The sequence below is a fragment of the Peromyscus leucopus genome, chromosome 11 (assembly GCF_004664715.2).
Source record: "Peromyscus leucopus breed LL Stock chromosome 11, UCI_PerLeu_2.1, whole genome shotgun sequence".
Classification (NCBI taxonomy): domain Eukaryota; kingdom Metazoa; phylum Chordata; class Mammalia; order Rodentia; family Cricetidae; genus Peromyscus; species Peromyscus leucopus.
This window is the reverse complement of record NC_051072.1, coordinates 41,446,941-41,461,328: the sequence shown is the minus strand read 5'-3', so window position 1 is coordinate 41,461,328 and position 14,388 is coordinate 41,446,941.

The following is a 14,388-nucleotide window of genomic DNA, read 5'->3' as shown; positions in this document are numbered from 1 at the left end:
CTGCCTCTATTTCTCCTCCCTTCTCTGTGTCTTTTCTTCTTTGCCTAGGCTCCACCAGCTTGTGTGGCCAGAGCTCCTTACCTTCACTGCAGAGAAAATTTCACTCCGTTGAAAAGGGTGCTTTAGGGGAGAAATCAGACAAGTAAGGCCTTATAGACAAGCACTGTTTGCCATGTGGAACTAAAATGGATTACCATGCTCTGCTTGTCCTAGTTACCCATGAGGGGAAAGTACTTAGGAACAAAACACAAAACCTGTGTATGGTAATGACTGTTTTCTTTTGCTTTGCCTTGTCTTCTTTTGTCATGTGGAAGAAAGGAACCTGGATATTTGCTGGTTGGAAAATCCTACAGGCAGCTTACACTCTTTTTGGATGCCATAGATATGACATCCGGCCCTTGGCACCAGCTCCTCTCCAACCCAACTTATCTTCAATGCGTTGCATCTTTTCGAATCTCAAAGGCTCTGTGTAGTGAAGGAGCCAATGCCATGGACAGGGAGCACAGCTTGGATCCAAACCCTGGAAGACAATGGAGTCCCATTGTGACTGACACAGTGAGCCACTGGATGGCACTGTGGGTCCATAAAGACGAGGATGGGAGGACATTTGTCTTTCTTTTTAAAAGGCCATTTAAGTTTGACAGGTAATTTGGCACATTTTGAGTTTGAGTGTGCCAAATGATTTGGCAAATATTTCACTTACCTCTGAAAATAGGCACACCTGCTGTTGTGGCCTGCAGGAAGGTGGAGGTTGGTAGCTTTTCCCTCAACTCCTTTGTTGATGCTAATTTCAGAGATGAGAGAAAAAAAAAAAGATTTGAGTGGGGATATAGGGACAACCTTCCATGGTTTCCAGTGTGGTGCCATGCTTTGGAAAATGGCCAAAGGTTTGTATTTCTCCTGAGCCCAACCTCTCCATTCTCAGGGAACATCTTTTTGTCTTCCCAGGACCACCCCCACATAGGTGGCTCAGCTGGCTCTTGGCCAAATGGAATGAGATTTATATGAAGAATTGTGTCCTCTAGTGGTACTCCAACCAAGAACATTGGCAAAATCTGTCTCCAACTTTTCTTTTTCTCAAGAAATCTCTGCTGATTACTTAGTGTGTTTAATAACCAGAAGACCAAGGCAATATGAGAATGCCTCCTAAGCTGCCTCTTAATCATCCTGGAGGCATTATTAATTTGCTGAACATGATGGTAACAGTCACATGTGGACATTCCCTACCTGTGGGAGAATGTGGGTGATAGGCTGAAACATGAGGCCCTTAGGCCAAGTTCCTAGTGTGCCAAATTTAAGTCCATCTCCTGTAATACATGCTACTCAGTAGGATATATTGGAGCACAAATAAATAAAATGGTATTATTATCAGTATAATTTGAAGTCCAAGCTAATCTTTAAAACAGTGAAGCATTTTCAAAGCCAATTACTATATTTAACACGCCTATAGTATAATGTGGGACCACTTGCCAAATGCTGAGTGATTACCCACAACAGGTTGGGAATGGACGGGTTAGAGAAGAGAGATTAGTGAGTCCTGTCAGAACCATGTACTGACCAGTAAAAGAAACAGTAATTGTGTCAAACCTATTAATCTTTTGACAAATACCAAGGAATGCATGCGATGGTGGGACGACGCTGGCTTCAAAATGTGAGGAATGGCTTCTAGTCCTAAGCCCACCTAGCGACTCCGCCAAGACCGCAGACATTATTAACTCTCCAACCTGTTTTCCTACCTAAGCATAGAAAAAGCGATGCAGATGAACTCCTGTGGCTAGAAACCATTGGGATATCCTTTAGTTTAGGCAGTTGCAAACATTTTCAAATATCTCTTGGTATGTATTAGGATTGTATATAGCAGTAGTAAAATGGGAGGGTATATTTATTTAAGTTAAATCCAAACTAAATAATTGCCGTTTTTAATGCAATAAATAGCAGTGCCATAAAAAGAAACTTTAAAACAGTGAGATACTTTATGAAAAAATACATATTTATGCTTTCAGCATTTAGCTAATGAGTTTCTTAACCTCTGAGCCATCTCTCCGGGTCCATCTAATGAGTTTCAATGAAGTCCTTTCTTAAGTTTTTTAATCTTTAGATACTTTTTAGGTTTTTTTTTTTTGTTGTTGTTTTATTTTGTTGTTACATTCCTCTGTATCATAGCCCTAACGTTTCACTTCATGAGAGGCCAGAGGAAGAACATTATGGAGGTTTATGGCGAACTTGGTAAGACGTTTCTGTAGACTGACACAGCAGAAACCTATCTGGAGCAGGTTGAAAGAGAATGGGAGGTGAGTGGCTAGTGAGGTGGCTAATTGTGTAAAGTGTTTACTGCGCAAGTGTGAAGAGGAGAGTTTGGGTCAGCAACAGCTATCTAAAAGTCACATAGTGAGGCTGGCAAGACGATCCAGAGAGAAAAGACACTCTTCACTAAGGCTGAAAGGCCTCTCTTCGATACCCAGAATCCACCTGGTTGAAGGAAAGGAATGGGCTCCTTCAAGTCAGCCTGCAACTGCCACACCTACACAATGGCATGCCCCACTCAACAAAGAATGAATGTAATTTAAAAAAAAAAGCTGGACATGCATGGTGATCTGCTCATATTCCCAGTGCTTGGGAGAAGACACGGGATTTCCCAGAGTCTAGCTAGACTAGACTAGTCAAATCCCAAGTTCCTAGTTCAGTGAGAGTTTCTGCCACATGAACGAAGTAGAAAGCAACCAAGGAAGATGCTCAGTGTCTCAACTCTTGGTCTCCACATGGATGCCTACTCTCATACATGTGAGTATTAGAGCATGCTCTCTCTCTCTCTCTCTCTCTCTCTCTCCTCTCTCTCTCTCTCTCTCTCTCTACACACACACACACACACACACACACACACACACTGAGAAATGAGGAAATGGCACCAGCATGCATACTTGGTCCACTGTATTGACATGTTTTGCATCTGTGAATTCCACTAAGTGCAGGTTGAAAATACTCAGAAAAAAATATGTATGGAACATGAATAGAACCTTTTTATCATTGTCATCACTTCCTAAACAGAACTACACAGCAACTGTTTATATTATCAGTAATCTAGAGGTAATTTTACACATAGAATGATGTTTGTAGGTTATATGCTGATATGTCTTAAGGATCATGTGCATCCATGGGTTTTTTGGCATCCATGGACTTCCTAGAACTCATGTCTCAAGATTATTGAGGGAGAAGAGTATTTACAACTCTTATAAGGATTTTTTTAAAAGAAAAAAAGCTTCCAACAAACCAACTAAACAACAACAACAACAAAAAGGCCCAAACTAACAAACCGACCAAACAAACAAATAAAAAAATCATGAAAAGAAAAAAGAAAAGAGGTAGTAACCAGTACATTAAATCTAGAGAGGGACTCTTTTCTAATAAGGTAGACATGCAAAGACTTGCTGTATCTGAAGGAAAATATAGATATACTTAGCCATATAGCTGGAGTTCTTACCTAAATGCTGAGATCTGATTGTAGATCTTGGGCTTATTTTAATGAAGAGCAAGAGCATCTTGTGTGCCCCATGTCTTTAAGCAGAGCAGTCAGGGCGGAAAAGGGTCCAGGAGCACTCCTTGCTCCTGCCAAGTTTGCAGGCTTTGATTTAAGAGACCATATCATCCCAGATCATCATGCCATGGCCAATCATGGCATCCAAACCTCTAATTAAACTGACTGTGGAATCCGAGGCAAAGAAGAGTTAGGTCTAAAGCTTTACACTCAGAATAGTATTGGGTAAGGATTTAGAAAGTGGCTTTGGGACCAGAAATAGCTCCGTGTGAGTGCAACTCTACCATCATTTATCACTGAGTAACCCTTTAAGCAAGTTATCCTTGGTTTTCACATCAGCTGAATGAGGGGACTCCATACTATTTCAACAAATAAGCATCAGAATGAGACATTTTCCTTCTATGATTGCTGTAAAAATAAACCCAAAGAAGACAAATGCTTAGTCCAATGCTGGGTATGAGGTCAGGGTAAGCCCTGATTCATGTTAGCCATTATATGAGCATTTGCATGCATGAAAATGAAACATTACAAACTTGCATGTACAGAGAAATTCTAAAAATGTTATGGGTACTTCTACAAATGGAATATAATAAACACTAGAGAAGGCACACAGGCCACAATGTTTAGTCTAAGCCTTGCTAAGTGTATGGCCAGCTGCAGTCACCATGCTCAGAGGCTCTTACTCATGGTTGACTCAAGTCTAGGTCCTTTTCCAAACCTTGTTTGGCCTGCCCTGGTGCTATGACAATCTTTTCTATAAAAACTTCAGAGACCCCTCCCAACCATCTGGGAGCTGGATACCCCCTTTCTCTCTTGCTCTTCCCCTGGAATTCCTTTTGAAGCAAACCAGGAAGTTTAAGTTTGCTGGCTGTGGCTAAGAGCTGCCAGGAACGAAAACCAATCCTCTTTCAAAGGTTCCAGAATTGGCTGATAGGAATGAAATGAGTGGAGCAGTGGATGTGAGGCAGGAAGGGTGAGGGATACCAAAGAAAAGCAATCCTTTCAAGTCCTCACCAGACCCAGGAAGAATGCTGTTCCTCTGCTTCTCTTCCGGCCATCAGCCAGACACCATCCCTGATTCAGCCAGAGCCGTTGGGTGGGAATCCATCTGAGCTGTCACCCCTCATCCCACTTCCTGAGGTTTTCACAGATTCTGTTTCTAAAAGTCCAAGTAGCTTAGGATATTTGTTCTCTCTCTTGGGAACCAATTCCACCACCCCACCCCAACCTGCCTCTTTTTTTTTTTTTTTTTTTTTTTTTTAAATATAAATTCCCAGCTACCACTTTGCTTAACTATGTTTCCAGTGTTAGTTTTCTTCTTGCTGGAGATGAGTAACACAGAGCCAAATTAAAACTCAAAGAATAGCACAAGTTAATTGGAGTCTGAAAAGATCAGGAAACTTGAGGCTCAGCTTGATTAAAAAAAAAAAAAAACCACACAGGGTTTGGAAATGAGTCTTATGGGAACCAAAATAAATAAATAAATAAATAAATAAATAAATAAATAAGAATCTGTTTTCTCTTGCCCCAGGGATCCACTTACCAACTTCCTATAGTAATCTCTGAACTTCTGAACTACAATCAAATGCTTAGTTTAAATAAACAATATGTTTATGCTTCTACTTTACATATACTGGTGAAAAAGTGTCTGAGATGCAAAATAAAGTTTTACAATCTTCTTAGTTACTGACATAAGCTCTAATATAGTAGAAAATAGTGTAGTAAGATGGTTGACTTCTTTTTTGATGGAGTTGACATGCATGTAATTTTCTTTCTCAATTAAATATATGGAGGAAAAAAACCATACTGTGTAGTCTAATGTACCCTTCCTACAGTTTTTCTTTTCATTTCCAGATTTGATTTTACTTCTAGGATGATGATATAGCTTATTTAGTAAAACACTTTTTGTACAAGCGTGAGAACAAGCTTGAGTTGGAATCCCCAGCACTCATATAAAAAAGTCCAGGAATAGTCGAGTGATCTATAACACCTGTGCATGAGAGATGAATCTGTGGAATTCACGGACCAGTCGGTGTCAAAGTGTCAAAACAGATAACTTGTCTCAAAAGATAATATGAAGAATGATTGAGGAAGATACTATCATCCTCTCACTTCCATGTGCATGAGCATATACATGTGCACACACATAAATACACTGCACACATGTATGCACACCTTACTTTTTTAAAAAAATGTGGTTAGCACTGAAGAAGTCCTCTAAGCATCAAGTGGTAATAAATTTGATAAAGAACTTATCGGGGGTAATCACAACACAAATAAGAACTACCATTCTGGGCTTCTGGGTAATGGAAATAGAACAGTTAACCTTTAGTCTATCAGCTGAATTTTGGCTTAAGAATCTAATGACACAAAGTCATTACCCCTGAAGGTCCAAGGTCTTCGGGGAAATGAGTATAGTGGTTTCAGCTCCATCCCCAAAGAGCCTGGAGTCTCCATCAGAATGGCTGCCATTACAATTACAGCTAATTGTCACGAGTGCTGTTGGAAACAGCATTGGATGAGAAGGCAGACTGAAATCACTTGCATGGACCATTCTAGGTAGCCTCAAGCAGCTAAAGGTTGCCCCTCACCAAGGCTGATGAAAAACTCACCTTTGAATTTTAGAGAAAACGAATGGAAGGCGTGAAAATGTCTACTCATAAGTTTAGTAGCAAAGCTTTTTTTTTTTCCCATACAGAATAGTGTTTTAATAGCAGCTTCCATTTGGATTATATTTTATCAAAGTCATGTCTGTGTTGAGACCATGAACAAGGGCAAGGTAAATCAGTCTACTTCCAGTGAGAATCAAATATCTCTCTGGGGACAGCTACTACTAAATCTGGGTTCTTTCAGGTGACAAAATCTTAACTACTGCTTGTTCTGGCAATGAAAGTCAATGCTGGTTCTTCAGAAGAACATCCATTGGACAGCCTTTAAAATTGACTTTAGTTGGACATTTAGAGGTACAGTTTGTTTATTTCTTCATCTACTGGAAGTTGTATTTAAGCTATAAACAGCAACAATGATACATTTTTAGAATAAAAGAGTCAACTCAATATAACCAATGGAGTGAAATAACCCTAGGCTCTTTACTTTACATATTTATAAAGAAGTTTCCTACTATGTAACTGTTTCCTGTGAAATGCCATAAGGGATGTGGACAACTTCTCTTCCAATTGACATTTCTAAATTGGTGACATACAATTACCGTCTCCATATTCACACTGCTAAGTAAGTTGAAATTTTAAATTATATACTTGTAGCTCATTGAAATCTTCCCCAAGTTTAAAATGGACATTCGGTGTCTTTTAGAGTTGATTGTAAGATGTTAACCTCCCCACTCTACTGAGCAGAATGGGCCCCCCTGGAAAATTCCTGAAGACGGATTACTGCTATGTTAACTACTTCCTAATCTTGGAACTGTTTCCTGTGATTATCTTGTTCTTGTTACATTGTAGATGAACCCTATCCAATGGGAAATTCTGCTTATATTCACAATCCAAGAACCAGAGACTTTGAATTGGAAGGTAGCCACGAAGTAGGAGCGGACTGAGTGGGCTTATGTGATGGTTTGCCTGTTTGATAATCACATAAATTGTTCAGTTATTCGTATGGTATTCTGACATATGAGGTAAATTCCAAAAAGTTCTGATATAGGACTTGAGGAAGTTTAGAAACTGAGTCATTCTGGTATTTGTTTTGAAGCTGGCCAGTTGTAAAACGTGCATTGTTACTTTAGGGGTTTCCCACAAATGTTATCTTCCCTTAACATGGCCACAGTGTGGAAGTGGCTGGAATTTAACAGACAGATGGTATCAATGAAGAAGCCATGCTGATCCCAACTAGACTAGTCAGGATCCTTCAGAGGAATAAAAACATAGGATAGAGACAGATATGTAAGAGAGAATTTGTTGTAGGAACTGGCCTACGTGTTTTTGGAGGCTGATCTGCCAGTTGCTAGCTGGAGACGCCAGAGAGCTGTGGTATACTCAGTCTTATTCTGAGGGCCTGAAGGCTTCAGGTGTAAGTCCTGGAATCATAAGGTCCCAACCCTCGGAGCACTGATTTCTAAGCATAGGAGAAAACAGATGTTGCAGCTCAACAAAGCGAGAGAGCGAGAGAGAGCAAGAGAGAGCGAGAGAGAGAGCGAGAGCGAGAGCATGCCTTTCTTTTTGTCCTGTTTGGTCCCTTGGTAGATTAGGCTGAGGGAACATCTCTACTCAGGCTACTGATCCAAATGCTAATACCATCCAGAAACACCTTCATGAAAAAAACATAGAAAATATGTTTTGCCCATCATCAAGGTATCCCATATCCATATCCTAATCAGGGTGACACATAAAATTAACTGTCACAGCCAGTTATTCAGACACAGGGGAGGGAGGGAGTCAGGGGTTCAGCCCTAAAGGTCAGAGGAAGGATTGAACTGAATTATAGAGCTCTAAGGCACAGAGAATCCACAGAAGCCGGCAAGTTCATCCATGAAGGTTGAACGGAAGGGAAGACAGTTGGCTGTAGAGCCCTAAGACAGAGCCATACTTCAGGAAGGAACAAAGGTTGAATGAGGGAAGCTAAGGACCAGCTCTAAGAAGGCTAAGACTATAAAGAAATGCCTTGTCCCTGAGTAAAGACACAGAGTACTAAGCATGAAGGGTGGCCTCTGGTGTCACACTGTAGAGAAGTAAGATATAGATGAAGAATACTGGGGCCATTAGTGAGTCTGGGTTTCCGAAAGCAGTTTCTGTGGCACACCCTGACAGGAGCCACACTGCAAAGTCAGAAAACAGCAAGGGAGAGAAAGCTTGGCTGTGAATTGAAATAAAATAATAATAAAAAGAGAAGGTAATCAGGGCGATGTCTGGGGTTTAAAAAATCCTCCCAATTTTGGGTGCATTTTAAAGAATTAAGATTGTGTTTACAGGACCGGCCCACAGAATCAACTAAGTATGGGCTCACAGAAACTGAAGCGACAAGCAGGGACCCTATACAGGTCTGAGCTAGGTCCTCTGCATATACATTACGGTTGTGTAGCTTGGTTTTCTTGTCAGACTCCCAACAATGGGAGTGGGCATGTCTCTGACTCCTTTGCCTGTACTTGGGACCCTTTTCCTCCTACTGGGTTACCACATCCAGCTGTGATTTGAGGTTTGTGCCCAGTCCTCATTGTATCTTGTTAGGCCATGTTCAATGGGTGGATATCCCTGAGAGACGTGGAGGAGGAGTTGATCTGGGGAATAGGGGAGGCGAGGGGGTGGCTGGGAGTAGTGAAGTGAGGGGAAATTGCGGTCAGGACATAGTGTATGAGAGAAGAATGAAAGTTAAACAATTAATTAACTAATAAAGATTGTGTTTACAGAAAACTCCGTGGAAGGAGATAGTGAGTCTGGGACTGAAAGAATGGAGCTCTGGGAGTGGAAACTGTGGCCCAAGGGATTGTGAACCCCACAGGTGAGAAGGAGCACCTACCCCAGTACCTAAATGGGTGGAAGGGAGAGAGATCTAGATTTAAACACATCTGTGGGGAAGGTGCTAGAGAAAGACTTTTATTTCCAAAAAGAAATTATAGTTTTCATCAGAGAATAAAGAAGAAGCTGGAAATGAAACAGATTTTTAAAGAGCTCAAAAACTCTGAAACTGGTTTAAAAAGCGAAAAAAAAAAAAACAAACAAACAAAAACCCTAAACAAACCTATAGGCTGGTGAGATGGTCCTGTGGGTACAGCCACTTGGTGCCAAGGCTGATGACTTGAGTTCTATCCTGGGACTCTAGCCTAGTTAGGGTGACTATTGCTGTGATGAGACATCATGACCAAAAGCAACTTTGGGAAGAAAGGATCTGTTTCGTTTGCACTTCCAGATCATCGCCTATCTTGAAGGAAATCAGGATAGGAACTCAAAGAGGGCAGGAACCTGCAGGCAAGAGCTGATACAGAGGGCATGGAGAGGTGCTGCTTACTGACTTGCTCCACAAGGGTTGCTCAGTCTGCTTTCTTATAGAACCCAGGATCATCAGCCCTGGTTTGGCATCACCCATAATGTGCTAGAGCTGACTCCATCAATCACAAATTAAGAAAACAGTCCTACAGGTGTGGTGGTCAATGTTATCTTTTAAGTCTGAATTAAGAGATCTACAAAGCAAGAACTCCTCTGACCTGTGAGCCCCACATGCCCAGGGACAGATGACTTCCTGGGATACTGGAGGCTGTTCTTATAAGATAACAAATCCATGTGTTTCTGCTTCTGTAAACAAGCTTGGAGTGAACAGGATGTGTGCTTGATTACACGTACACAGGAAGTGTGTCAGGATGTGTGCTTGCCTCTGATTGCACAGAGAGTGGGAAGTGCTTTTCCTTGTGAGTTTTGCCTTTGACTAATGTAATTAGCTTCTGACTAGCGTAATCTGGCACCATCCTCTGAGCATGGGTCTCAGGTATGGACCTGGCTAGTATCCAGGGCACTGGCCAGTATTTAATAAAGGGTCGTATTTATTGAATTTTACTCATGGTCAGACTGGTGGATCTCTGAGCAACCCCAGATCTATAATGCAGGCTTGCCTACCGCCCATTTTAGGGAGACATTTTCTCTATTGGGGCTCCTTCCTCTCTGATGATTCTAGCTTGTTGCAAGCTGACACAAAACCAGCCAGTACAGTGCAGACATCTACAGTTGAAGGAGAACATAGACTCATCCAGGCTGTCCACTGACTTACAGACTTACACACACACACACACACACACACACACACACACACACACACACACGAGAGAGAGAGAGAGAGAGACAGAGAGAGAGACAGAGAGAGAGAGAGACAGAGACAGAGACAGAGACAGAGAGACAGAGACAGAGAGACACACACAGAGAGAGAGAGAACATGAATAAGAAAATGAAAAGTGGAGAGGACGTTGACAAAAAGATGGAAGGGAGGGCTTTATTGGAGCAATGTGTCTGTGGCCCAGTAAGCTAATTTAATTAGAGACAGTAAAGCCAATGGCCTTTACTTATTTTCCAGATATAAAATATACCCCTACTTCACATCACAAATGTGTGCTGGGAACAAGGAAGGAAGCAGACGAGAAAACATGGAGGGGTCTAGGGCATTTGTGATGGGGAAAAGGCTTCGGGTGGAGGATGGAAAGAGGCTGTGCATTGTTTTCAGTGTGCATATCTTCTAGCAGATCACAAGTTTATCCTGTACTTCTAATAGGGAATCGTCACTACGGTGGGACTTTCTGTCCAATTAAGAACTAGCCTCATAATTTAACAAAGGGAAATTGTCACATTATTGTAAATCTGCCATCACGTTGAGGGCCACTTTCCATTTTCTCCTAATCTCATGATTTTTTGTTTGTTTTGTTGTTGTTTGTTTGTTGTTTTTAATCACATTTATCAGTTGTTGTTTTGTTTTTTTTTTGTAACAAAATGACTGCAACCGCAGTCTTGAGTGAATCCCGAAGATTCTCAATTTGAATCTTTATTAGGATTATTGTGTACTCCTAGTGGTTAGATTTTATTTTTTTTAAATATGGAATTGTGATGGAGGGATTTCAAATTGTTTCATTGGGAGCAACTCCTGCTGAGAACTTATCTTTCGTAGGCCATTGTCACAAGCTAACACTATTCATGTGTGCCCTCTGCGTGTTCCCCTTGACAAGGAGTCTTAAAAACAAAGGCCAGCGAAACTGTTTCCCTTCTTCCTCGTCTTTTGCACTCTTTGTGCTAGAGACACATTCATACCAACGCTGGTTGGAGTTTTCTAACTGTTTGAGTTCTCATTCTCAAGATAGAGCAGGGAAAGTGGCATTGAACTAATCCATTCTTGAAAACATCTTAACATTATAAGCAGAACAAAGTGGTACAAAATGTATTCAGCCTCACGGATTTCTCTAGATGGTAACCAGAATAGACGATGGCAGAATGTATTAATTCCTAAGATAAAATTATAATGAGAACAGAGAATGGTGCGGGATGAATTAATGTGGTGGCAGGCTTCTGTCTGCAGAGCACGGAGCTCTCTAAATACCACGGCGCAGCACTTTGTAGTCCGGGCTCTCTTGTAATCTATATTTTAAAGATGCTCTAAAGATAAAGCTAGGCCATATTTTCATCTCCAGGAGCACTGAGCGCCACAGTGCTCTGGACACGGAATAGCCCTGGGGAAGTGATGAATGGGCTACCTGGCAGGCACAGAGGAGAGTCAAGTTAGATATCAGGAAGATTTTTATTACTGAGAACATAGACTGACGTGTTTCTTCCTCTCACAGACCCCCTGTAAGCCTGATACTTGAAGGAAAATTTAGTTAGAGCCATTGTGGTTTGAAAAGAAGAGTTTGCACTTTGGGGGGAAGATTCCTTCCTGTCCGTAAAGTGCAAAGAAGTACTCTCTGTGTTCTGCCATTGCTACTTAAGCATTTCGATTTTTTAAAAGTTCAACCCTCCCACTCCATCCCCCATTTTTTTTTTCTGGGGTGATGCTCAAAGTGGTAATGGCCAAATTATGTATCCGAAATGAGATTATCTTTACATCCGCATTATAAACATAGTCACTAACAGGCCTGGTATGGGTTTGGGGAGAGAGTTAGCCTGTGCAGTTATGTACCTGCAGTGTCTTCCAGATGCATATTTTTAGAAGCTTTGTGCCGTTCAATGAAGGCAGATGTGCCAAATAACAATCAAGGAGACGCATGGCTGCAGACACTTGAAAAGGACTGTGACTCCAGAAGCCGTGCTGGAAAAGCCTCAAGTGACTGTATTAGAGCTTTGAGATGTTTAGTAATGCTTGTTCCACATAGCGTTGCATCTTCCATAACCTGATCTGATTGCAAATTTTTAATCAGGAAATCTGGTCTTTCAATCAGAACAGCTTTGCAGGTTTGATTGGCAGCAGAATTGCTCTTGTTTTGAATGTTTCTGATGCAGTAAATTTAGGCCCAAGGTTTTTGTTTTGTTTTTCTCTCTGCTTTAATGCTACTGCCCAGGGCATGGCTAGGTTATCGGAACTACGAATTAGAGTTTTTAGTACCATCAACATGTGACATTAGCAACACTGTGTTATTAGGACTGCCTGTGATTTCAGATGCAATCTGCTAACTCTATGATAATAAGTAAGAGTGAATTGTGAATTACTAGGATGTGTTCATTCCAAATGATACTGTAGCCCAGGCTTAAGCACTTTGTACTCTCCCTCCGCTTAAGTGATTGGCTATAACTATTCTATGACATAACCTCTATAAGCAAACCAGATGACTTGAGACTGGTTTTCATGAGCCAGATTCTCACCTTACTTCCCACAAGGTCAAGTGTTTTCATCTGACAAGTACCTTGGAAATGAAGCTGTTTGTGCCTCCTCACTCCGCAGACTCAACGAATAGTAATTTAGCCTCTTTAAAATGTCATTAAAAGGACGGTACTCAGAGAATGAAAATCCACCATGCCTTATGGGCTATGATGAGAAGCCAAAACCTATAAGTAAACAGCACTTCTGAGCTTGTCCCTAGGAAATCTAAGCCAATCGAACGGCCTTGCTTTCAGGAGAAATTTAACCTGAAATATCTCCTCCCCGCTGTTTGCAGGCCAGCAATGCAACATTTGCATTTTCCTTTTAAAACATAATAAGGAGAATTAAAGGCCTATGATTAAGCACTTAACATAAAATTAAAGGACCATGGTTATTCATTAGGAAAACACCATGTAACTAGAATTCAATCGGATTTCAGACAGACTTCTTTCTTCCTATACACAATTGCATGTCGTGGACTTGACATTTCTGTCTATCCCTTTTGTCTTTCAGGCACAGTTTATAATATTTTATTCATATCTGTAGCATTGTAGGAAGAGGAGAACAAATTCTGGTGAGGTTCAAATGGGCTGGCTTCCTGTTTTCCCTAGTGAGCCCCATTCGCTTTCTCTTCCCTGTGTTTCTTTAGGTGGAAGAGAGAACAGCATGGGATAAGCCAACTTAACAAGAGTGAATTTGCCTGACTGATGAAACTTGCAACCTAGAAAGGAAGGTATCTTCAAAAACCCTTCTTTACATATGTAACAATGCTCTGTAATACAAGAGCTGTGATAATTTAACAGTCAAAGTTGAATAGTTGGAGAAAGTATCCAAATGTAAATCCTGACCTTCCCTGTGTTCCACAGTCTATTCCAGATTAAAATAAAAATCATAAAGAGAAAATGAAGTGTGAGTGTGAGCCTGGTCTCTGTAAGGGAAAGCATGGCCTGCATTTGAAAACAATAGAAAGATAACGTAAGGACAGGAAAAAAAAAAAGAGTTTGAATAATATTTTAAATCAAATTAAAAAAAAAAACAAATAAAACTAAGAGACAAACACAAAACAAGAAAAACAATTCATAATAATGAAAAAAGAAGAACCAAGCTCTGTATAATGATAAGAACCTCTAAAAAAGTCAATGAACAAATAGGATGACAGCAAGTAAAACAGACAGGCTGCAAGAGGAAACACAATCCAAAGAACAGCAACCCCAAATGTCACAGAGGCACAAATACTGACAAAGAAAAGCCACGCACATTTCCACTACACGGCAAGGATGATGGTAAAGGCAGCGTTGGGTGACGGTTGGTAGTGGCAGGAGGAAGTGGCCCTTCACACCCTGCTGAGAGTGTTGGTCTTTCCGGCATCAGCTTCACCTAACTACACCAAGATCCTTAAAACCGTGATATCTACTATGTCCATAGTGCATCTCCAGCTGTAAAAAGAAAATTGCAGACCAGTATTGTTTTGTGATGTGATTCCATTTTGCTTCTTGGAAGAAAGGAACGATGGAAGAAAACAGGGGGGAAAGCTAATTCTATGTGTATACAAAGACAAACTGGTGGTGATTTTTTTCCTTCTT